The following is a 25773-nucleotide window of genomic DNA, read 5'->3' on the forward strand; positions in this document are numbered from 1 at the left end:
TAATCACTATCCCCTGCATTGGCTTTGTTCTGATTTCAGGTCTTTCTAATTGTTTGGCATGTTCTGTCCTAAGTATTAGGCCTGGATTAAGTTCTGATTATTCTATGTATGGCTTTTCTAAAGAATTCCAGATAGGAAATATTGGGAGATCCAGATATAAAAGAATATGACTGTCTGATTTGAGAGAAGGATTCTGTCACTCTTTGTGAGATTGGGAGGCAGAATATTTTTAACTGTATTCTGACTAGTGAGTTTCTTGAACAAAGGATGAACAAAGGATGCCCAGGTTGGATGATAGGAAAGTAATAGTAGTGGGAAGAGAACAATGATGAAAATACATTTAAGGTCAGAGAGAATTTTTAAAAACACATTGGTCAGTCTCCTCTTCCAAGTACAATTAAGCAATAACTGATGTACTATATGCAACCATGAATATATATGAAACAATTTCAGTCTCCATTTTGCAGCCAAATTGATTTTGATACAGGAAATTGAGAAAGTGAAAATGCCTGGGGATGAACCCAGGATTGGGATCAAATTGTAATAAATGGATATTTACTGGCACTGGGGTAGGGTTAAGGAGCATATAAATTATTCCCCCAAGTGCTAATTGTACTGTAAAGGATAACATATTGGTATGCTATTATCCTTTTAAATACATCCTTTTGAGTGTGTGGGTGAGAAAAGGATGTTATCATGCAATAATTAACACTGAACAAAAGGATGTGATTTTATCTATATAATAATGGATGGTTTCCGGATCTTTAAAATCTGCTTGTATGCAGAAATTTAGCAGTTGTAGATTTTTTAATGTAGGAAAACTTATTTTATACAGAATTTGTTTATGGGTACATACAGCCAAAGGAGTGGGCAAATGACAAAACAGATGCCTCCTGTCAGTATAATTTTAGAATTAAAGAATAGTAAGATGAGTAAACAAGATTACAATTCAATCTAATAATATCTATAACTTTGTAATGCAGTATTGAGCCTCTACCATGTATGAATCTAACCAAATTTCAACAATGAAATGAGATTGTTTCCTACATATGTCAGCTTCAGGACTGCAAAACACATGGCACACAGTGCTCTTCCTCTTATATAACTGAAGTTGTAAAGGTATTCTGTCACAGATCTTGCTTGTAGCAAATATGATGTCCATGCTTGACAGTTTGCAAGAACAACATTCAGCTGTTTCTCATCTTTTCCATTAAAAATTATGTCATTTTCCTCTTTGGTCAAGCTGTTCTGTGAAGCAGAAAATAAATCCTATTTATTACCTTACTTTAATTGAATGAATAAATGCTTAGAAAGTTGGTGCTTTGCTTTGCAAATATACTGTATTCTTCGTCTAACTCCAAAAAATAATATGGTGATTGATTGCAGTTTAGTATTCCTTACATCACAGGTGAAATTCAATTTTTTTTACTACCGGCTCTGTGGGCGTGGCTTGGTGGGCATGGTGTGGCTTGGTGGGTGTGGCTTGTTGGGCGTGGCTGGGGAAGGATACTGCAAAATCTCCATTCTCACCCCACTCCAGGAGAAGGATATTGCAAAATCCCCATTCCCACCCCACTCTGGGACCAGCCAGAGGTGGTATTTGCCGGTTCTCCAAACTACTCAAAATTTCCACTACCGCTTCTCCGAATTACTCAAAATTTCCGCTACTGGTTCTCCAGAACTTGTCAGAACCTGCTGGATTTCACCCCTGCTTTATATACATTTACCGAGGAAAAAAGACAAAGAAAACCTAAGATGATGGGTTACTTCCTAGAATGATAGAGTTGAGATGGAGAGAACTTTACCTATTTTACTTTCTGGTAAATATGTGCTTGGTGCTCTCCCTAGTAGCCATTTTATGAGCATGCCCAAAATATACAATACATGTGAAACATTAACTCTGACTAAGACATTTTAACAACAGCAGATATTTGGCCAAGGCAGCAGGTTATCTCCCATTGGGCAATTTTCTTGCTGTGTCCTCCTACATTTTTGTTCCACAAACAAGCACCCATCACTTTTCTTTCTTTGGGTTAATCTTACTGGATTTATGCTTTTGCATTTGTAAGTCTGTGTGTGTTAGTATAGCTATAGGTAGATGTAACATCCTATGAAATATTTGGAAGCTGAGGTAAAAGTCTTCTACCTCAGGTGAGTGGACAAATTATGAGATGGTACACCAAAAATTAGGTAGCTCAGAGAAATAAAACATAGTAATATATTTTAAAATATAAAATCTGTCAGATTTCAAACCAGCACCCTTCTGTTTACAAGGAAAGTGTAATCATTCTGACTTTCCAGCATTCCTGGTAACTCTAAAAGCTATTAGAAATTGTAGCAACCATAGAGTCAATTGAATAGTCATTGCTGGCTCTGTGAAGTGGACCAATGAGATTATAAAAAATAAAGTGTGCTACCCAAAACGAATGGGATCATTTGAGATGACATCATATGGAAAGAATGCTCCAGAAGTAAAGCCGAAAAACATACCAGAGGTTGCTTTGACCTTTGATAATGAGTGGGAGGTTAATAGAAGGCAATGTGATAGTACTCTTCCTCCAAATATGGTTGCTGGCCTGTTCTGGTCCAGGTAAGCTCCTCTACGTGAGCTAAGCCTAAATATTTCTGCTTGTGAGATTTCTAATTGGCAGCATAAAGAGAAGAGCAGATCTAGTCAGCCACAGGCAAGGACATTCTCACTGGCTGCCCAGCTGGGAATGGCTTAAATGTTAGCCTCCTATCTGGAAACTAATCAATCTTCTCCTGGGGGGGATAGGACTAGTAACTTTCAGACTTATAAGAGACTAGCTGGATACCCGTGCTCCGCTATGAAACTATGTGATCGGGCTTGATAAATCGACACTTACAGCTTGAAAATTAATGAGTAGTTGATCGGCCTCTCTTCTCCCCTTCTCTCCCTCAGGCTTGCCGCACAGAGGCCTCTCCTATCTTATCCCCTTCTGTCCCTTTCAGGTGGGGAATAGAATATCTAAGCTCCCAGCCTACAGGCTGGATGAATCACATGCTGCCCATGGCCACGGCCAAGTGGCAGTTGGAACAGAGTTCTTTTCAAGTGGGGAGGGGGAGTAGAATGTCTAACTCCTTAGCATCAGAGCGTGTTAAAAATAATATAAGAAATACTAATGATCTGATGGTCATTTCAAAAAATCCTTTCTTAGCGAGCACCTAGAAGCCAAGAGGAACATACGTGCCAAATTTCAAGTTTGTAGGCTTTACGGTTCTGGAGATTTCATTGATGATGTGTGAGTGGTATTTCACTTTTATATATATAGATTGCTTTGATGATTTGTTTTGAAACAGGAAGGCGTTCTTCATAGCAGAAAACTGGGAAAACTGTCATCAAAAGGACAAGAGCTTTCCTTTTCATGTACTCTCTCAAATGTATAGTGCTCTCTCTTTCGCTTCCTTGGACTGGGTGCTACTTGGAGTTTGTCTCTGGCTGACTGTGTGCAACCTGCAGGTGGCATGATAGAAGGAGAGACTCAGGAGAAACTCTTTCAGTGTGCCTGGCTGCTACTGCAATCCCAAGAATGATGACTCATATCCAGACACATTTTAACCTCAGGCAATAGAGCTTAGTCCAGTTTCAGGAGCTTACCTGAATGAGCTTTGCTTTACATGTCATGACTCACAAAGGATGAAGGTCTCTTTGTCCATGGAAAGATTTATTTGTGCTGTTCATGGTGACCTTTAGTGGTGGTGGAACATTATCCCTCTATATGGTTAAAAGAGATGGATACAATATCATATCAGACCAAACCTTTGGAAAATGAGTCAAATGAGAAAGAGATTAAAAGTTGCCCACATGTGGAATTGAATAATTTCACTTGCTCCTCTGTTGGATGTTTTAAAATAAGTGAATGGCTCTTCTATTCCATTTGTGGTGAAATTTGTGATGCTCCTACTGTTAAAACCAAGGACCCTGCCAAAAGAAGAGTTAATGAGCAGGAATGTTCACAAGGTCAGGAGGGGTATGAAAAAAATTTAAGAACGTGGCCCTGGCAACGTATTCATCTGTACAACCCTGCAGCTGCCGGGGTTGACTATTTTGAACACACACACATACACACACAACCACACTCTGGTGAATCTAAGTGAGTATTGCAAACATGACCAAACAATCAAGGATTGAAGCCAGATTTCTGAGAATCAAACTTACGATTCAGTGGTTTTCCTTTCAATTTTTTGAATTGCAGGTTCTTTCTGCCCAGGCAATGACATAATTTGAGTATAATATTCTTCTAAAAGAAAGGCAGCTCACTTTTCAACCCTGAGTTGCCCTTGATCCAGTTTACCTTTTTTTTTTTTTGGCTTCTGATGGCCACTGGTAGTGATAAGGTGACTTTTGGGGCTGCCTGTGCCTCTTTTATTTCTCCCCCCCCCCCGGTTTTTTTCTTTAAAAATAGGATGTTTTTCATAACTTGTCTGTCAGATGTAAATGCCTTATTCCCTAATGTGTAAATAATGTATATATGGGATATCAGGGGTTAACTTATTCTTTGTTTCTTAATGTATTCATAATTCACCACTCCTACTCTTGGCTCCACCCTTTGTATATATAAGGAGCCACCTTCGCCATTTTCCTTGCTTCTATCTGTGAATATTCAGTGAATATAGAATGCCTACTATAATTAAAGAGAAATATATTTGAATCTCTAACTCTAAATATTATTATTGAGTCTGATCCTAAAAATATTGCAACAAACTGGTAGCAGAGGATGGTTAATTGACTCAATAAATAACTAAAAATGTCCAAGAAAGATAGGCCCAACATCAGGGCCTACAGCAAAGAAATAGAAACTGAACAAGAAATAATCAACGAATCCACAAACGCGATTTCGAGAGAATCCGAAGAATACACCACTGAAGAAGAAGAACTAATAAATGAAAATGATGGCCAGGAAGAAATCGAAATAGAAAATAACGAACTCAGGTCAGAGATATTAAAGATTTTAAAAAGCCAGAAGAATGATGAAAGCCTCATCGCGAACCTCCAAGAAATGCTGAAGAACAGCGGAGCAGCGAGAGAGAAAAACATCGCTAAAGAGAAACCCAAAGACCAAAAAACTGTGAGTGATGTGACTACAGAGAAAGTCGTTATGAAAAAGAAAAGATGTGATCCCGCGCGAAATTTTGAATGGCAGCCATCTTGGTTTCAACAAGCCTCCAAAGTGAGCGAAGCAGAGCCAATCAAAATGCTCAGTTCAAAATTTCTGGCGCCAAAAACGTTATCAGACAACGAAAGTGAAAAGGAGGATTCAGACTCTTCGGAAGAGCCAGAATCAGAAAATGAAAACGACTTAACGAAATCCCAAGTAAAGTCAGCAATGAAGACGCTTTTTGCCGCATTCGGGCCAAAATTAAAAATTTCCAAAGCGCCAACGAAGAAGCAAGCGAACAAGCCGATACTTCAAGACCTGCACGCTCCCATCCTGACTTCGAGAACGACGACGCCCGAGCCCAGAGAGCCATGTCGATTCCGCCCTACACCGCAGACCGAAGCAAGTGCCAACGCACCCAAAAGAAAGAAAAGAACAGCCGCCGCCATCAGAACTCCTAAGACCGAGCCAGAGACCGACTCGTCTGAAGAGGAACGGAGCGAGCGAGCTGCAATGGAGAGAACCTTCCACGACGACGTCAAAGAAGAAATGAACAACGCGCATGTGCGAAACTACGTAGACGGTCCGGAAAGACTTGAACTGGCCAGAGAACCGCGCAGACTCGTTGCGAGCATTCCCATGCCGTTTTGCAATTTTCTACACTTGCGAGACCACGGACTGCCTCAGGTTGTAAGTAATGGACAAAATAATGTGGGTAACTTACCCAGTGACTTCCCAAAACTTAGAGTTGATGGCATTAATTTACAAGAATGGTATCAACAGCTCCAAGTTGTATTTATGAAAGAAAATTTACTATTCTTTATCACTAGTCCCCCAAGAAGACCTTGGACTTTAAAAATAGATTGTTTACACCATAAGGCATTTTTCTTAATAATATCTAGCGTGTCTCCTGCAATGTATCATAGCATCAAACCAAACCTAACTGTTTCAGAAATAATTCAATGCATGTTTAATTTGTTTCACAGCGATAGTGTAGCTACCACCACAAGAATGTCTAAGGACTTCTTTTCTTCCAGAGTAAAACCAGGGGTTTCCATAAGTGAGCATTTAATATCTTTAAACAAAATAAGAGCTGAGCTGCATTTGAGGGGGGAAGTGATTTCAGATCAAACAATGAAAAGTGTTATTATCAACTCACTTGATTCATCATGGGATAGTTTTATGTCACACTTAGACACCATCAATCTAGGATATTTGTCAATAGAAAGTCTATCTAACAAATTGATAGCAGAAGACAATTCAAGAAAAAATCGTTATAGCAATCACACAGAACACAAACCTTTTAGGAAGGTAGCTTTCCAAGAAAAATATAATGAAACCTTTAAATGTCACAATTGTGGGTCCAGAGAACACAATAGAAGAGATTGCCCCAAAATCTCAAAAGAAAGACATAGGTCAGAATATAGGAATAAATACAATTATAGACAGTCTTCCACAGACAGACATAAATATAGAAGCCCACCAAATTACAGAGAAAATAGAGGGGGCAGAGAAAATTCAAAAGAGAGAAAATCTGGTTCACTGAATGGACTAAATAAACAAGATAGCACCAAAACGCAACCAAATGAGAACAATAATTGGCTTATTGATTCTGGAGCAACTAATCACACCACTAATAACAAAAATATATTGTCTTCATTTACAGAAGATAAGTTTGTAATAAAAGTAGCTAACCAAGAAAAAGTTCAAGTACTAGGCAGAGGGAATGTGACCTTGTCTGGTCTAGGAAAAATAGAGGGGGTATTGTTAATACCAGAAATACCTCATAACATACTAAGTGTCATAAAATTAAGCAGAGATTCTGACATCAATATAGTTTTCTCAAAGGGAAAAGCAACTTTAGAGAAGAATAAAACTAATGTAGGCACTGTGATGATTAAAGGAGGCCTACCCTATCTGATAACAAAAGAAAGATGGTTACATAACATTGATTCAAATATGGAAGATTGCATTGAGGCAGATGATGAAAATATTAGTAACAGTGACAATGATGAATGTAAAATATCTCATGGTCACACAGATACACACAATGAGAAGAAACCAAAAATAGGTAAACCAATACATGACGAGTGTGCTCATATCTTACATAGGAAGTTAGGACATGCAAGTTTTCCTGTAGTACAAAAAATGATTGAACACGCTGAAGGTGTCAAAATAAGAAATTGTGAAAATTATTTGGAATGCTCAGTATGTAAATCTACTAAATTAAAAACTAGTCCCAGGCCAAAAAAATCCACCAGATCAACTAACAAAATTTTTGACTTAGTACACATGGACTTAGTTGGTCCATTAACTCCATCAATCACTTATAGAAAACGTTACTTCCTAACAATAGTAGACGATTATAGTCGCTATGGTTTTGTTTACACATTAAAACACAAGGATGAAACCTTTCAAAAATTTAAGGAATTTTATAAACGCATAGAAACACAACATAATATCAGAATAAAACAAATTATGACAGATAGGGGATGTGAATTCATGTCTAAGGAATTCTCCCAATGGTTAAAGGATAGAGGAATGTTACATTACACATCTAGTCCATTTTCTGCGTTCCAAAACGGGATTGCAGAGAGAAAGAATTCCACATTACAAACCATGATTAGATGCACATTAGAGGATGCTGGTTTAGGCAAACAATTTTGGTCAGAAGCCCTACATTATTCAAATTACACACAAAATAGAACCTGGTCCAGTATTGTGAATAAGACACCATATGAGGTGATGTATAATAGGAAACCAAAATTAGCACACATGCACATATTTGGGGTCACTGCAGACGTACACATACCCAAACAATTGAGGAGAAAGGGAGAAAACGTATCCAGAAGATTAAGATTTATGGGATATGAAACTGGCACCAAAGGGTACAGATTCATTGATAATAATAATAAATTTATAGTTTCCAGAACAGCTGTGTTCCATGAACAGGCCAACTGGTCTAAATTACATCTTAATGAAATATTTCCGAATAAATGCAAGGATACCAAATCTCGTGAGGAAGGGACGATAGAAAATCAAAATATTAACAGAAGCAAAAACAAAACCAAAACATGGACAAATAGTAAACACAAAATAAAGACAGACACATTAACAAAAAAGGAAGCAAGATATTTGCATGACTACCATAGCAAACCAGAAAGAACTATTAGGAACAACAGAAATCAAATACCAAATAAATACAAAGATTACATAATGCATATGGATGGTGAACAAATAACACCTAATACATATGAGGAAGTATTAAAACTACCTCGTGAAGAAAAAGAAAAATGGGAACTAGCTATGAAAAAAGAGATGGAGAGCTTACAAGGATTAAATGTATTCACACCTGCGATTGCACCCAAAGATAAAACAATTATTGGTACCAGGTGGATTTATAAAATTAAGAATCTAGAAGGAGGCAATACCTTATACAAAGCTAGATTGGTTGCACAAGGTTATGCACAAAAATATCCGGAGGACTATACTGACACATACTCCCCCACAGTAAGAAAACAGCTCTAGTAGTAGCATCCACACTCAATCTTGATGTATTCCAATATGACATACAGACTGCGTACCTACACGCAAAACTAGATAAGGAGATATACGTAAGAGCACCTCACAGTCAATACACTAATAAAAATGAAATTTGGCTATTGAACAAGAGCTTATACGGATTAAAGCAATCTGGCAAAAGATGGTACGATTGCTTGGTAAAAGTACTTAAAACCATGGATTTCAACGCTACCACTGCTGATAACTGTTTCTTTGTCAAAAAGAGTGATGATCACGTTGAGTTTGTATTGATCTACGTAGATGATATTTTATATATAGGAAAACACAGAGAGAGAAGAGAAATCTTTGTAAACAAGTTAAATGAACATTTCTCGTTGAAATCTCTAGGTAAAATAAACAAATACCTTGGTGTACAAATTAACAAAACTAGAAAGGGTTTCAAACTTACTCAGAAAGATAAGATTATTGAACTTCTAAACAAATGTAATTTAAACAATGCCAAACCCTGTGACACTCCTATGCAAACTGATTTCCTTAGAAATACTGATGAATCTTCCCCTGAATTCAAGGATAATACATTCTATAGATCAGTAATAGGTTCACTTCTTTATATATCTAATTGGACCAGACCAGATATTGCATTACCACTCAATTTATTATCAAGGCACGTTAGTAAACCAACAATGTATCACTGGGAAGCTGTCAAAAGAATTTTAAGATATCTGAAAAGTACATTGGACTTTTGTCTAGTATTAGAGCCTAGTGATAACAAAGAACCAAGACTTACATGTTACGCAGATGCGGATTGGGCTGGAGATACATCATGCAGAAAAAGTACCTCTGGTTATATTTTTCTGTTAAATGACTGTCCAGTTTACTGGTACACTGGTAAACAAGAATTGGTAGCCACTTCAACCACAGAAGCGGAGTATGTTTGTTTATCCAAAGCTGCAAATAATCTTGTATGGTTTAATGATTTAATTTCAGATGTTTGGAAAAAACCTGCTTTGCCTTTTGTTATGCATGAAGACAATAAAGCGGCCATTGAAATATCTAGATCCGATGCCATTGGACAAAGATCCAGACATATAGATATAAAATTTAAGCATGTGAGACAATTGTCCCAAGATGGATTTATCAAAGCAGTACATTGCGATACCTCTGAACTGGCTGACATATTGACGAAGCCTTTACCTTCTAAACAGCACAAATACTTAACTTCCAGATTGTATGTATTATATTGTCCTGAATCTGAATGTAATTGGTGTTGTATAGCGAACCGGCATTTAGAGGGGGATTTGTCAGATGTAAATGCCTTATTCCCTAATGTGTAAATAATGTATATATGGGATATCAGGGGTTAACTTATTCTTTGTTTCTTAATGTATTCATAATTCACCACTCCTACTCTTGGCTCCACCCTTTGTATATATAAGGAGCCACCTTCGCCATTTTCCTTGCTTCTATCTGTGAATATTCAGTGAATATAGAATGCCTACTATAATTAAAGAGAAATATATTTGAATCTCTAACTCTAAATATTATTATTGAGTCTGATCCTAAAAATATTGCAACATTGTCCCCAAAATTTGACAATGTAGTCCTGTAAATTGGGAAGGGAGGAAGAAAGAAAGGGATCAGAGAGACCCACTGCTCATGGCCAGCATCTACTAGAGGTAGGGGAGTGAGCAGAGAGTCCTGTACAGACCCTCTAGGAATTCAGTCTTATTCACAAGTCTGCCTGTTGCTTTGTGTCCAGTTTTGCTTCTTGCTGCCAAATCCTCCAGATGTCAATGAAACTATTTGATCCCATTTATAAGGCTGGGCTGCTTTGGAATGTCCTTCACTATTTGTAGGAGAGAACAGATTATTTGCAGTAGGTACCTTATCGGTGGTTGAGGAGGAGAGGCTGATAATAAGGGTTGGTTTCTTTCTATTCTTGATTCAGATCTCAGCACTAAAAAACAACAACATGCATATAAAGTAAAAACAGCAAAGTTCTCTCTGCCCAGATCACGTGGCTTAGATCATCAGAGCAGAATTTGTAGCATTAATTTTCTTTTGCATTTGAATCAATCTGTGGTATAACTTTCTGTAGAAATGATTTTTTTCCTGCATAAGCACGCATTTTGTCCGCTCTGAAATGTTTGATAATCAGCACCACAATATTTGGGGCTCCTAATGAATAAAGCCAGAGAAAGTTTGACTTGGGTTAAGACAGTAGTCAGAGAAGCAATCATTTGCTTGTTGGCTTCTTCCACACCTTCTTCTCCCCACCACTTGTCAGAGAGCTTCCACTGCAGTGTTATTTATGGACATGCCATAAATGTTTCTGCCTGGGAGGCAGAGACAGCAACCACACGAGACGGCAGAGCTGTTTGTAGAAATATACTGGTGTAGCCCATTTTCAATCACACTTGGAAACAAATAAATGAAAAAGAAGAATGAAGATCACCAGCAGTGCTAGCTGGATTATCACTTGCTTGTTTCAGATCAGGTTTGAGAGTGGCAACTTAATAATCATATCCTTAAAACGTGCATTGACTTCACTAGGGAAAATTAAATGGAAGTGAAGATGGTTTGAATCTCATAACTCCTTTTTATAGTGAAAAAGGAAGGTAGTTAAAACCATTGATACAATAAAGAGGGAGTAGGCAGTGCATCTGTTAGAATCCCCAAAGAGTCAAGGTGGTAGCAGACACCCACCCCTTTTTCTCATGTGGACCACATAAAAAAGGTTAGGGATTCAGACAGTAGTGAAATGTAGAATTTGTTACTACCGGTTCTTGGACATGGCTTGGTGGGGGGTGGGGGGTAATGTGACTGGGTGGGCGTGGCCAACTTTTTTTTTTTTTTTACTTTTAAAAGCATTTTTTCTACAACCTCTTCAGCCAAAGAGGTTGTAGAAAAAAATGCTTTTAAAAGCCTCTGATGATCAGGCAACTCAGCTGGGATCGCCAGAGGCTTTTAAAGACATTTTTTTCCCTACAACCTCCTTGGCCGAAGAGGTTGTAGAAAAAATGCTTTTAAAAGTAAAAAAAAAAACAGCCTCTGATGATCATGCGGCTCAGTTGGGCATGCGGGGGGGGGGAGCAGGGATTTTTGCTACTGGTTCTCCGAACCATCTGCCAACATCTCTACCGGATCGAGCAATCCGGTCCAAACCGGGAGCATTTCACCCCTGGATTCAGATGTGGCCACCATTTTTACTTTTTTTACTCCCCTCCCACATACACCCTGGGAACAGGCAATTTGATGCCCCTTTGAACTTTTGGATTTCAGATCCGATCAGTCTAAGCCAGCATGGCAAAGACAAAGGGAGAAAGAAGTTGAAGTTTAAAGCAGCGGAGTCTGTCAAACCCATTAAAACTCATGTAATAAATATAAAAACAGGCAGAACTTTGATCAAAGATCCAGATACCATCTCAAGTTTTTTGACCAGACAAACAGATATGCCGACCATGAGACTGAAGCTCTGCCCCCCCATTTTCCCCTGGGTCACATCTGCAATGCAAATATAAAAGGGGTAAAGCTTCATCTTTGCAGTTGTGACATCTATACTTTTGTCCTCCAACCTCCTGATGTTCCTGAGCAGACAAACATCTAAAGATTTGACCTGCTCTTGCAATAAGGTTGCTGTTCTCCTGAACTACTTATATTTTAAGCCTGATACAAGGTTGTGTGCTGCTGACATTAGGAAAAGACACACTTTGCTTGACTGTCTTTTTTTTTATCAACCTCAGCAATGGCAAGGTGTGTGGACTTTAACTCCCAGAATCCCCATGCTGGCTGAGGAATTCTGGGAATTGACGTTCGCATATTTTAAAATTGCTGAAATTGAGAAACGTTGGTAAAAAAGTAGTCTAGCAAGATTTCAAATTTCTCTTCTTGTTTTCGCCTTTTGCTTTCTCTTTCCTCCCCTTCTGCCAATTCTTGGGGAGGGGAGGTTCTTTCCCTTCCTGAGCATTTCGACTTGGCTGCCTGCGGTGAGAGATGGATGCTTTTTAAGAATCTGTCACATGGCAAATACAGTAAACACAGTGGGGCAGCTGCTTAATGAGAGGAAAAAAACTGGCTCTGCTTCCAGGTGTTCCATGTACATGAAGATAGAAGTAGAATAAAGCTCCTTGGCATGACTGGCCTTTAATTGAAAATTGGCAGATGACTGATTCCAAGAGCTGTGTTGTGTCTCCTGTGACACTGTGGATGAGTTTTCTTATTGGCAGCTATAGGAATTATCCTATCACCCTCATTCTGATTATTGATCAGTTGTAACAACTTTGTCCAGTCTTTTTCTGTAAAATCCCATGAATGGAGGGATGTTAATTTGCCCTGGCCTCTCTTCTTCCTGTATCCCATATCAAGATCCCTTTCTCTCCACTGTTTTTTGTCCTTCAAAGGAGTTTGTGAGGAAAACCTATATACTAAAAAAGCACTTGAAATTATATTTTATCTGATCGATCACTGCCTTGAATGAAGAAGCCAATCCATCTGTGTGCTTCAATTACTGAAGCACATTTTGAATGAGGACTCCTTCCTCTCTGGGGCCTGAAACAATTGCCCCATTGTGGTGTTTCATAAAGCCCAGAAGGAACTCCTGAAACTGCAGAAGAAGGTTTCTTGTTCAAAACTGTGAAGAAGATACAGGTTCTCTTGCAACATCAGGGCCCTTAATGCACTTGTTATTCTGGACACAGAACATTTTAACATGATAGCACTTTCCCAATATTTGAAGGGCTGTCACAGAGAAGAGGGGGTCAACCTGTTCTTCAAAGCACCTGAGGGCAGGACAAGAAGTAAGAGATGGAAACTTATCAAGAGAGATCCAATCTAGAATTAAGAAGAAATTCCCTGACAATGAGAACAATTAATCAGTGGAACAGCTTGCCTCCAGAAGTTTTGGATGTCTTATCACTGGGGTTTTTAAAGAAAGTTAGTATTTGTCCGGAATAGTATAGGATCTCCTGCTGGAACAGAGGATTGGACTAGAAGACATCCAAGGTCCCTTCCAACATTGTTGTTCTATATTATATGTTCTCCAAAGATGCTTTGGGAAAGTTTTGGATGATCAGTGACCACACTTTTTGAGAAAAATTGACAGCGATCATAATGTCATGATGATTCAAAATGGTCAAGAACATAACGCATCATTGGGTATGTTTAGGGCCATTTGTGCTGTTTTCTTCGCTTGCAGAGGAAGTTCAGAGAATCTTCTCTCAAACCACACTTTCCCAAACTGCCTCAAAGTGAGACAAAACTGACCCACAATTTTTAGCAACCATGTTTGCAAACAACTCTGAAGGTCACAAAAAGAGGTTTGAAATTGCATGTGATCTAAAGCTATACATTACCCACATCTGCTGTAAAGGTTTACGAGTACAGATGTCCTCAAGCAGAATAAAAGTAGCTCATTCATTTACTGGATGATCTCTCTCTTCCAAATATATGAACACAAACACAAGGATATTCATGCATACAATTTATATTTATCTTTCTTTGTTGCTGACAAAGCATGCAAACTCTAGTGTCCAATTTTTAAATCAAAGTGATTGGATATGAAGGGAGGGGAGCTTCTGTCAGGAAAGTCTCCCAAACAGGAACATCCTTGCCCATTTCTGGGATATAAATACAAAGAAGTATTTTCTTGGCCATCCCCCACATGCATCTCTCTATAGTTGTTTTTTGGCTAAATTCTGTCATGCCTGCAGGAAATCCATATGGAGTCTCATTGTCTGAAAGAAAACAGCTAGAAGCTCTAAAAATTGTACCTCTTGATTGAGGAAAAGGATAACAAGATGTATCCTGGAAATTAAAAAAAAGATACCCTTCAGTCCCAACATAAAAGAAAGACTAGATAATATAGATGGCAACAATCTTTAGAGACTCCCTGAAATGTGCATAACCACAGACACATGCAGAAAGAGAGGAAGAGACCACATCTCAGAATGGTCCACTCTAATATAGAAAGAATATTTCCAAAACATATTGAAAATGAAAAGAAAGAGGCATCACTCCTCACACTCCTCTATGGTTAGGGGTTTCTTGATTTTGAAATCTGCAAAATGCTGTTTGATTAGAGTGCCTATGGAGATTCTCAGTCATCCATGTCATGGCTGTCTCATGGTTGCTTTTTCAAGAGGCAATTGGACTTTCTTGTTTTTCTTCAGCTCTGACTGGATGGTGGAGAATGGAAGGATTTATATTCCTTGCAGACAGCTGGTCATTTGCATTCTTTTTTAATGAGTCGTTGAGGCCACTTGGGGGTTTGTCTGTGTTCTCTAATCATGTTTGATTAGAGGCAACTGAGAAGCAAAATTTATTTTGTATTTATGTGCAAACTATGGGCAACAATGCCTTGATACATTATTTTCAATTTACTTAAAATGTATTGATTCTCTTTAAAGTTAGTGTTTTTGCAACCTGCAAATCTTGGTGCTAATCAAGCCTTTAAAAAAAGAATGGTGCTTTGAGTCAGGGTTGACTCCTGGCACCTTCCTAGAATGCAGTAGTCCCTGCAGTTTTCTTGGCAATGTTTTTGGAAGTGGTTTGCCATTTCCTCCTTCCTAGAGCTGAGAAAGAATGACTAGCCCAAGGTCACCCAGCTGATTTTGTGCTTAAAGCAGGACTAGAACTCACAGTCTCCTGATTCCTCACTTAGTACTTTAGCCACTACATCAGGCGTATTAAACTGATGGCCCAAGGGCTGGATGCATCACGCGCAGGCCACGCCCACCCCAGCTCCGCGAATGGGAAAAACATTGTGAAACGTCATAGGATGGCAATGTGATGCTGCGAGTTGGACACCCATGCACTCCATCAAACTGACTCTCATAATCAAGAAGTGTCATTTAAATTAAGACCTTAACTTGTAAAAAAAAAAAATATCTCATCCATACTTTGTCTTCTGCTTCCTTTAAAAAAAAAAAGTCAAAGTGTACTTAGGGGTAAACAATCCTGAAACCTTCACACAGTGTAATTTTCCTGAAGATGTTTCAGGTTTTCTGTTCAGCGTGAAGAGGCCAACTTTTTGTACTTAAGAAAGTTTAGAAGAATCTGACAGTCCCACTAATCAGAGTGATGCTGCAAACAAACAGACATGGGATTCTTAGTTTTATTTTCCTGGGTTAATATAAATATGTAAATAAAAATGAGGCAAAAAGAAAGAAATACTTATTTTTCAGTCTCCTATTTTCTAGCCCCACTGCCTAAAAATTCAATTCAATTCATTTGACGATACTACGAAAATTAGTTGCCAGTGCCTTCTGCCCTTTATGGGGCAGGGAGAATTCCAGATCTAGTTTAGAGCTGCTGGAAGAGCTTCTTTCCATCTAAGTACAACCAGAGCTGGCCTATATGGTTGTCCAATATCATCTAAGTTGACTGGGTGTTCCCATCCAACTAGATTCCTTACACATTTGTAATCTTTCTCTCAAATCATACTTTGGATCTCTCAAAGGTGGAAAAATATTAGATATTGGCAGTGTCACATCTTATTACTTAAATAATTTTCAATATAAAGATTCATTTCAACTGAATTGAATAAGAGGTGACTACATGCCCATGCCCATGTTGTTTTCAGAACAACAGAAGTTTTTTGCCATTGTCTTACTTTTAAAGTTTGTCTTTGTTTAGTCTGAATTCCAGTTCTAATATGGAACCCTAAGATTTCTTGGTAGCCTCTAATTGGAAGAGGCCCATCCTGCTTAGCTTTTGACAATGTTAGTTAAGGTTGGCCATCTGCTATTTTTCCATTGCTGTATTCCCAACAGTACTGATATAAAGGCTGGCTAACCATATGTCTCTTATTGTTGTTTCTGCTATGGATTTTAAATATGATTTAACAATCATATTTTTCCATATAATCTCTAAGTATTTACTAATAGAAGAGATAGACATAAATGCTTTTTGAAATATTCAGTGGTCCAAAAATGATTAAATATTTGGATTATTTTAATGCTATTTATCTTTGGAAATTATTGGAAAAGGGAGCAAGGAAACTCCAGATTATATCTGATAAGTAGTGTGGTAAACCATGCAAATTAGAATTGTAAAATAAGTGTACTGGAATGTTGGATTCAGCACTAGACAAGTATTTGTTTTTTAAAGACATGTGTTAGATCTACAGCTCTCCTTTCCTTTAAGGGGGTCAGTTTAGCATATACCAAAGAGAACTGAGGTGGGGGTGAAGGGAGAGAGGATGTTCTTAGAATCATTTTATAAAATATGTTTGGATGAGATATCATTTTACAAGATGATTCTGAGAACTGCTTAAAATTATCTAAAATCCAAATATCCACTTCCCTTAAACATTGTATATCTATTCATTCTCCTCTACATTATGATTAAGAAAGGAAGTCCATGCAAGGTTTAATGTGCCAGGAACTGTAACTTCCTATCTAATCTAGCAGCAGCTATGGTTTCTGACTTACTTCTGCAAATCTTACTCTGTTCCATTGGTACTTTTTTAAAACAATTCTTAATTGTTCCTTCTGCATTTTTTAAACAGTATCCAGGAGATGTTGCAAAAATGCCAACTTCTTTCCACCCTAACTTCAGACTTACTGCTCTCTGGCTGGTTAGGTTATAGGAATCCTGAAACCTCTGAGAAAGAACTAGGGCTACTATCTTATTGAAAAATTTAAAATAAATGGTTTCTTTGGGGGCAAGAATTTGGAACATGGATTGGCTATAACGCTAAAGGCCTGCTTAAAACTAGTAATAATTGGTCAAAGTATTGAGAGTTGCATGCAAGGCCTTGAAGAGAGTTCTATAACTCACTGTCATTCTTTTAATTAGAAAAAAATCAAGTGATTTCACTACACTGGAACAAACCCTAGGATAAAACTAAGGTTCTATCTTCTTGGAAGATACGGTTTCTTAGTAATGGAGGTCTGTGCTATGCACAGTATTGGCATAATGTCTATTTCTTTGTTCCCCAGAATGTCCCTTTGTGGGGAATATAGAGCATATACAAGTTTTGCTAATACGCTGCTACCAGGGCTGGTAAGGGTTGGCCTGGATCAAGATAGCTTGTATGTCATCTTTCCTCACTTCAGTTAATGTGCACTATAATCTTTCATAGCTAATGTTTTAAATGATATCAAACACTCCTCAACCTGCTGCCAAGAAAAATGTTTTGTTGCCTTTGCCTACCCAGGATGTAGCCACATAACCCTGTGAGATATGTCAGCTCAGATGCAATTCCATTATACACTTTGTGTAACTCTTGTTTCTGCACTCTTTCTTCTGTTCATAGAATTGCCACTCAGTTGTCCCTTATGCAAAAAAAGTATTATTGTCAAGTTTTTATAGCACCTTCTAAGACTGATATGTTTGCTTGAAACTACCGTCTTCTCCATATTACAAATGTATGAGGTTTAGGTCTATAGATATAGAGTTAGGTGGAAGACCACAAACAGCTAATGAACAGCAAATATACTATCATGGATTTCTGGGGGAAATGCCAATTTGATAGGGAGACCTGTTTTTCTCCAGGGATCTTCCTGGGAAAGTGAGGTTGGGAGGCTGACTGGTCTTGCTTGTCCTTTACTGATGTTTCACTGAGTTGCTTTAGCTTCAATATCATCTGTAGCATAATTTCCTCACTTTGTGTTAGTAATAGGAATTGTATGGACTTCACTATAGGAAGACCAAATTAAAAAATAATATTTTTCCAAAGAAATTATCTCCTCCAACTCTACCTAAATGAGTACATACTGTATCTCAGGGAAGGAGAAGACAAAAGCTGGGAACTAAAAAGGGAAATATGACTTCATTAAGCCAGTTTGGTATAGTGGTTAAAGTACTGGCCTAGAAATCAGGAGGCTGTGAGTTCTAGTCTTGTCTTAACCATGAAAACCCAGCTAGGTGACTTTGGGCCAGTTACTGTAGTGTCTCTCAGCCCAACTCACCTCATAGAATTGTTGTGGTGGGCAAAATGGGAGGAAGGAGTGTTACGTATGTTTGCTGCCTTCAGCTACTTATAAACCAATAAAGGTGGAATAAAAATTGAATGAATGAACGAATGATCGAAAGAATGTTCTCCCGGATCACTCCCAAACCCATTTCTTAGGTCCACTTCTTCTACCTGTTTCACTAAACTAGTAAGAAAGACTTGTTATACAAACTGCATCCAGCTGGGAAAATAAGATGACAAAGCAATTTTACATCAGCACAGTGCAGTGCAGGAGTCTGTCTAGAAGAAAATAAAGGGCAGGAGGCAAAGCCAGGCTATAATGCTTGAGCCTGCATAAGCTGGCAAATACTACTTTCAACTCAGAATAAGAAAAAGCCAGAAAGAAGTCACATTTGCACTAGGATCAGTGGTGAAATCCAAAAATTTTTTACTACCAGTTCTGTGGGTGTGGCTTGGTGGGCATGGTGAGGCTTGGTGGGCGTGGCTTAGTGGGCATGGCAGGAGAAGGATACTGCAAAATCTCCATTCCCACCCCATTCCAGGGAAAGGATACTGAAAAATCCCCATTCCCACCGCACTCTGGGGCCAGCAAGAGGTGGTATTTGCCGGTTCTCTGAACCACTCAAAATTTCCACTACCGGTTCTCCAGAACCTGTCAGAACCTGCTGGATTTCACCCCTGACTGGGATGGAAGTGAGTAAAAGAGAATAATCTCTGTTTCTCCCTGTGATAATTTAGGGAGGGGCCAAGGGAGACAGAACGAAAAAAATAACTATGTATGCTCATCAGTGCTGTCATCTTCTCTGCATATATGAAAGGGGCAGTGTTTGCAGAACAATACTGACACTCTATTTTTGTTGTTCTGATGAAAGTAGCAAGTTTTGTGGGTGTCCATGGGTCCTGTTCTCCTGAATGGTTGGTGGCCTGTTCTCACCTTGGCAGAGCAAATAGCCCCTTCAAAATGCAGTTTAGATACAGTTTAGATAGTTCAGTCCTGTAGAGAGTCAAGAAAAATGCTAGGCAGCTTTGTGAGACAGAAGTGAGAAAAGCCAAGAGCAAATCTTCATCATAGCCTATAATTATATTTAGTAGTTTCTGGAGAGGGGGTAAAATTTATTTCCTACTCCTAAAATTTTAAGATGAGAAAGACGGATGAATATGAGATAAAACAGATGGATTTCACTTTTTCCCTTGGTATAGACAGCTTTGCTTGGTTAAACGCAAAGAGATATGATTTGAAACCCTACTTTCTTTATTGTAGGAAAAAGAAAAGAAGGCACTGCTTTCAAAAATCAAGGATAACATATCTAGGCAAAGAAATGTCTTCTAAGAAAAACAGTCAACTTGTCATAGTTAAATCTGACAAAGCTTTAATTTGTAACTTCTGAAATTCCAGCAAACTACCACCACCCCACTCATAAAAAATAGGCGTGTTTCCAAGATATTCTTTCAAGCATTTCCTTCTTCCTCTTTTTTTTAATCTAAAGATATTTGTTTGTAACATTTATTCAGCCATCTGTTTTAAAACAACTGTGGCAGATTACAGTCAATAAAACACTATAAAACTATATAAAATCAATAGCAATAAAAATAAAAACAGGAAAACTTGCATCCACATTCTCCTCACACTGTGACATCACCCTATTTCACCTGGGGAAAGTGCCAGATTTCAGGTGCTCTCCAGAAGGTTAGAAAGAGGGGTTGGTCAGATCTCAGGGGGAAGCGTGTTCCATAAGGCAGGGGCTGCAATATAGAAGCACCCTTTTGAGGTAACACAAGATGGCAATATTTAAGGGAAGGGGCCTTTTCACTCTGATTTGATGGATAGATGTCCTCAGGGAGAGGCAGTCTTACAGATAACCTGGTTCTTATGTCATGTAGGGTTTTAAAGGTAATGACCAAACACTTGAATTGTACCAAAGGTGCTTTTTCAAAAGGCAACTGGACTTTGTTTTTCCTTGAAGGAAAGCTTTGATTTCAAGGAAAAACAAAGTCCAGTTGCCTTTTAAAAAAGCACATTTGAGACGACCATGACCTGGATAACTGAGAATTTCCATAGACAAACACCTTGAATTGTACCCAGAAGAAAACTGAGAGCCAGTGCAGCTCATGGAACAGAAATGTACTATAGACCAGGGGTCTTCAAACTTGGCAACTTTAAGACTTGTGGACTTCAATTCCCAGAATTCCTAGCCAGCATGCTATAGGCCAGGGGTGTCAAACTGGTTGCCCACAGCCTGGATGCATCACGTGCTGGCCACGCCCACACCCAGTTTAGTGAAGGGGAAAAAGTCACGATACATCATGAGACAACTCCGTGATGACACCTCTGCTATAGGCAAACCCAGGGTCCCCCAACACTATGTAAACTGCTGCATTCTGGACCACTTATAAATTCCAGGTGGTTTTCAAGAGCAACTCTATGTAAAGGGCATTGCAATAACCAAATGGGAATCAATTGATGTGCAAGACAAATCCTTGCATAGGACTCCCTAACCATGGCTACCACATGATTATTAAGCAGTAGCTGTGAATCTTGGAGGACCCCACGTTGTGTATCAGTTCTATCTGAAGAAGTACAACCTTGCCCTGAGTCAAAGATGACATATCCCTAGACTCAAGGAGAGGAAGGGGGGGGGAAACCAAGTTTAATCATATAGTTGAGTCATGCTTTGTTTTTCCCATCTAGACATTCATGACTTCCAGCACTTGGTCAGCCTGACAACAGCAACACCTGCCCAGCCTGGGGGTAGAGATGTACAGCTGATGATACTTCACCCCATACTTGTGAATGATCTCCCCCAGTGTTTTCATGTTGACATTAAAGAGGAAAAGAGAAACTCAAGCCCTGAGGCATCCCGCATTGCAGATATCTTTTAAAAGGAAGAATTTTGCTTTTAATTGATTGGGGATTCTGATATTTCTGTTTACAGTGTGTTTAGGGAGATGCTTGTTCATAGGAGGAAGCTTCAGAATAGCACTTTGCTTTGCCACTAAAATAACTGCACAGATGTGGGTGTTCATAGGCAGTCAGAAACCTAAGATTCCCTGGTAATCCAAAGATATGGCCACTGCTGTACCTAGAATAAGTAATACAGGCATCCAGAACAATGGCCTCAAATGTCTGTTGAATTACTAATGGGCTAACTGGTTGACTGCACAGATCGAGGGAGAGACAGGCAGGCTTGGTTTTCTATGACAAGCGGTGCTATCGGAATTTTAAAATTTTCTAAAAGGTGGGAATTACTCATTTTAGTTTAGTAAACAGAAATGCATAACTTGGGAGAGGGTTATTTGAGGGTGTTTTGGAGGGGTGCAGCGTGTCAATAAGTATGAGAATAAAGAAATAAGCATCAAAAATTAAATAAGACTTCATGTATTATCATGTATTCTATTATCTTTATATTAAATACATTTAACATGATTGTTGGATATCCCCCCCACCCCACTTTTCGAACTAAAAGCTGCAATTTAATGGCAACTTTTGGGGAGTTTCTAAGGGCTGCACGTAAGGCTACTTTCTGCAAGGCACACACTATTGTGAAGTCTGTTTTTGCAGCCTTATAGCAGAACACAATCCATTTAAGATCCTTCTAGGCCTCTGATTTGGGAGATCTAATGATTTCAAGCACAAGTCATCCTTCCCCTAAGCATCTCCTTTCTTACTCATCACTACTTTTTGCAATATCTTATTTGAAAGCCTCTCCATCACTGGGTACATTGGTTGGTCCTAATGAAAACACAGTATTGTTACCTGACCATAGGTTTCCTGCTGTTGTCAATTTGCAAACCTTTGAGAAGCTGATGGAAGCTGAAAGTTTTCTGCAGTGGGAGTCATAACGATGTAGTGATGGTGGAAGATTTTGAGTATAACCAAGTTTTATTGGTCTGAGCCTTGTCAGATGTAAACAATTTATGTGATTGATAAATGCACAGAAGGAGAACAGCCACTAATCTCTCTCTTTCTCCCTCTGTCTCACTTTTTCAAAGCATCTGTCTAATGCTTCTATTTCTCTACAGCTGCCTTGATTTGTGTTTTTGCTCGTGGCAATTGCATTAATTGTCAGAAGTCAGTCTGCTTATGCAAATATTGGGTATACATATTATCATAGAAACTGAAGAATTGGAAGGGATTTCAGAGATCATCCAACATGTGTGCATGCACACATGTGTAAAGGGTGGTAATTCCCCCACCCCCTTTCTTCACATGGTCATACATATTCAATCTCCTCAATTTACAACCACAATTGGGACTGGAATTTCCATTGCTAAGCGATGCAGTTGTTAAGTTAAGCACGATTATACAACCTTTTCTTCTGTGGTCATAATGTAAAACCACTATGGTCATTAAGCAAATTGCTAAAATTCAGAATTCTACTAGATGGCAGCCATTCTTTTTTCAATATCTTTTCCTAATGTCTAGACTGTACAGTCAATATCTGGGGGCTCTAATTAAACCCTGATTATAGGATTATTGAATTCAAGCAAGCTTATAAATGGCAAAGGAAAGAATTGCAGCTCTGTCCATTTTAATTTTTTAGATATTTTGGCAGCATATAGCAAACAGCAAATATATCTGTATTTCCAAAACATCAGTCTGAGAATAATTCCTACACACATACACACACAGGTTGATCTTTCAAGCAAAACAAAAAGAACACATCATTCATTAAAAGAATAAAATGAAGAATTAACAGCAAATATACCACATGAACTTGTAGTTCAGCCATCTGGAATGATTGGGTGGGCTTTTCTGTTTGTTTTTGTCTATTGATGGTCTCTTCAGGTGATGCTATCTGTTGGGTTTTATTATTTATTATTATTATTACTATCCGGAATCATTTGGAATCAGGTGGCCCAGAAATTTGAATAAATAATAATAACCATCTCAAAAATGAAAGAAAAAAAAAGATCAACAAACTCATTGTGTTGAAAAAAGATACACACATTGTGTTAAAGAAAGATAAAAAGATCAACAACACACATTGTCATCACATCTTTCCTCAAATCCTTCTAATAATGTTTAATTTAAAATGAGTTGTAGGATAGAACAGCTCTAAAATGTCTTGGTAACAAGTAAAGCTAAGAGAGGAGAAATAGTTCCAAGCAAGAGAGAGTTAAAGAAGTGAAAACAATAATGATGTTTAATAAATAAGGAACATTATCACAATCATAATCCAAAGGCGGCATAGTTGTGTAACTTATTTTGAAAGGATGACACTACCCTTTGATTTAAAATAGCTTGCAAACTGAGAAAACACAGGCTTCACACCATCAAGAAAGATCCAGGAGGTTTTTGCTTCCCAGTGGAATACTGACCTGAATTTGGCCTTAGAAGAAATCAGACTTCCAATCCCTCAGTCACACTCTACTTCCATGAACAAAATAGCTGGCAAGAGAAGTTTCATGATGATAAGGGGTGGTCCCACAGCAGCCCTGCTGAGTTAGTTGGAGCTGAAGAGATTGCTGACTTCAATGCACTGTGGATTATCCAGATAGGAGGTCTTCTGCTGCAAGAGTTGGAAAAACATTTTCATGCCAGATCACTGTGGCTTCAGTCTGCGTCAATAGTAGGCTGGCAATGACACGGCGGCTACACAGTAAGGACATGGTAGGGTGAAATGATAAGTGGGGCATCTTTGCATCATGGCAAGAAGGCTGTGTGCATGCATCCATAAGCATTTGTCAAGGGTGGCATGATGGGTGTGCATTGATTAGAGTTACCAGTTGCAGAAATTGTAACAATTGCTAATAGCAACTAAGGAATGCAGAAGTCTCTTAACCCATCTGGTTGAGGAACTCAGGAGGTTGAAGTCCACAAGTCTTAAAGTTGCCAAGGTTGGAGACCCCTGATCTAGCAGACATCTGGATTTTAGCTCCAGTAGCTATAGCATTTACAAAACCTGCTGGTGGACCCTTATTCCTCTCAGAGAACACCCTGAACCACCATTGCTGCCATTCTTCAAAGTGACTTGTATGTATAGGCTTATCTCTGTGCTCTGATTGATCTGATTATATTTCTTCGGTGAATTCAACCAATGTGTCTGCAAAGAAGGATATATTTCTTCTCAATCACTCCATATAAATAAGGAAAGGCAGGAAGATGAGGGAGGCAAGGTGTTTAGAAATGGTTTGCAGTATGTTAGGCAAGGATGGTTACCCAAGCCTAGAAAATCAATAATGTTTAAAGTTGCACCATCTCCCTTTCTGTCATGCATTAATTCCTCGTTTTTGTTTATTGTTTTAAATCATAGCTGTGTGTTTTCTTTTGGTCTTTGACCATAAATTCAATAAATATTAATAAAAATGAAGGCTTGACCAGTGAGAAAAAAAGCAAACAGCTCTATTGACACAATGCCTTTTTCTCAAGTCAGCTAAAGGTTTGCAAAATAAATGAATGTTGCATTGCATAACTATGTCCCAGTTTCTGATCTTGACATATTGGCAGGAATGCTGTTAATCTTATTCCATTTAGGTTATGTACTCTATCATATCCTGCCTCAATAATCTGAATGGTGCTCACAAATCCAAAAGGAAAGGAATAGAGTCTAAAACATCATGAAATGGCTAAAATGTGCACATTTTTCAAATTTGTAGTATGAATTCTTTCTGAAGCTTTTGCTGGCATGCCATGCCCAATCCAATGAAAGGGAAATAAAAGTGGTTATAATTACATCATTATTGCTAGAGTGGTTGAAAGAAGCCACTGTTGATGTTCAGGTTATAGTCAGTCAGGGAAACCAAAAGTTGGTGGTACAATTAATGGAATGGATAGAGGAGTTAATGTGAAAGTGGTCTGCAGTAAAGCTGCCAGCTGGACCATAGATAGTAGCATCCTTGTGAAAACGATTTGTGCTCTTCCATCCAATGCAGCTGATCAGGACCATTTGCATATTCAAAGTTATAAGTAGCTGATGCAGCTGATCAGGACCATTTGCACATTCAAGGTTATAAGTACAATTACATTTTAACTTATCTCCCTAAAATTACATTGTGACTCTCTTCTTTCTATGTTCTATCCTGTCTAATCGTCAAAACTGTAAATCGCAAGTTCGTTTTTCTTCTTCTTTATGCAAATAGTCCATAAAGGGTTTCCAATCCCCAGTGAATGTAGATATTGTCTTTTCTCTAAAACAGAGGTCTTCAAACTTGGCAGCTTTAAGACTTGTGGACTTGGCAGCTTTAAGACTTGTGGACTTCAACTGTCAGAATTCT

General features: G+C 38.5%; 1 protein-coding gene across 1 annotated transcript in view; it reads left to right on the forward strand.

The window, feature by feature from the left end:
• The window catches only part of ADORA1 (adenosine A1 receptor), a 54076-nt gene that overhangs the window by 6756 nt on the left and 21547 nt on the right, over positions 1–25773 (forward strand). The gene's annotated exons all lie outside the window — the stretch shown is intronic.

The sequence above is a fragment of the Pantherophis guttatus genome, chromosome 3, assembly GCF_059756535.1.
Source record: "Pantherophis guttatus breed Tessera chromosome 3, ASM5975653v1, whole genome shotgun sequence".
Classification (NCBI taxonomy): domain Eukaryota; kingdom Metazoa; phylum Chordata; class Lepidosauria; order Squamata; family Colubridae; genus Pantherophis; species Pantherophis guttatus.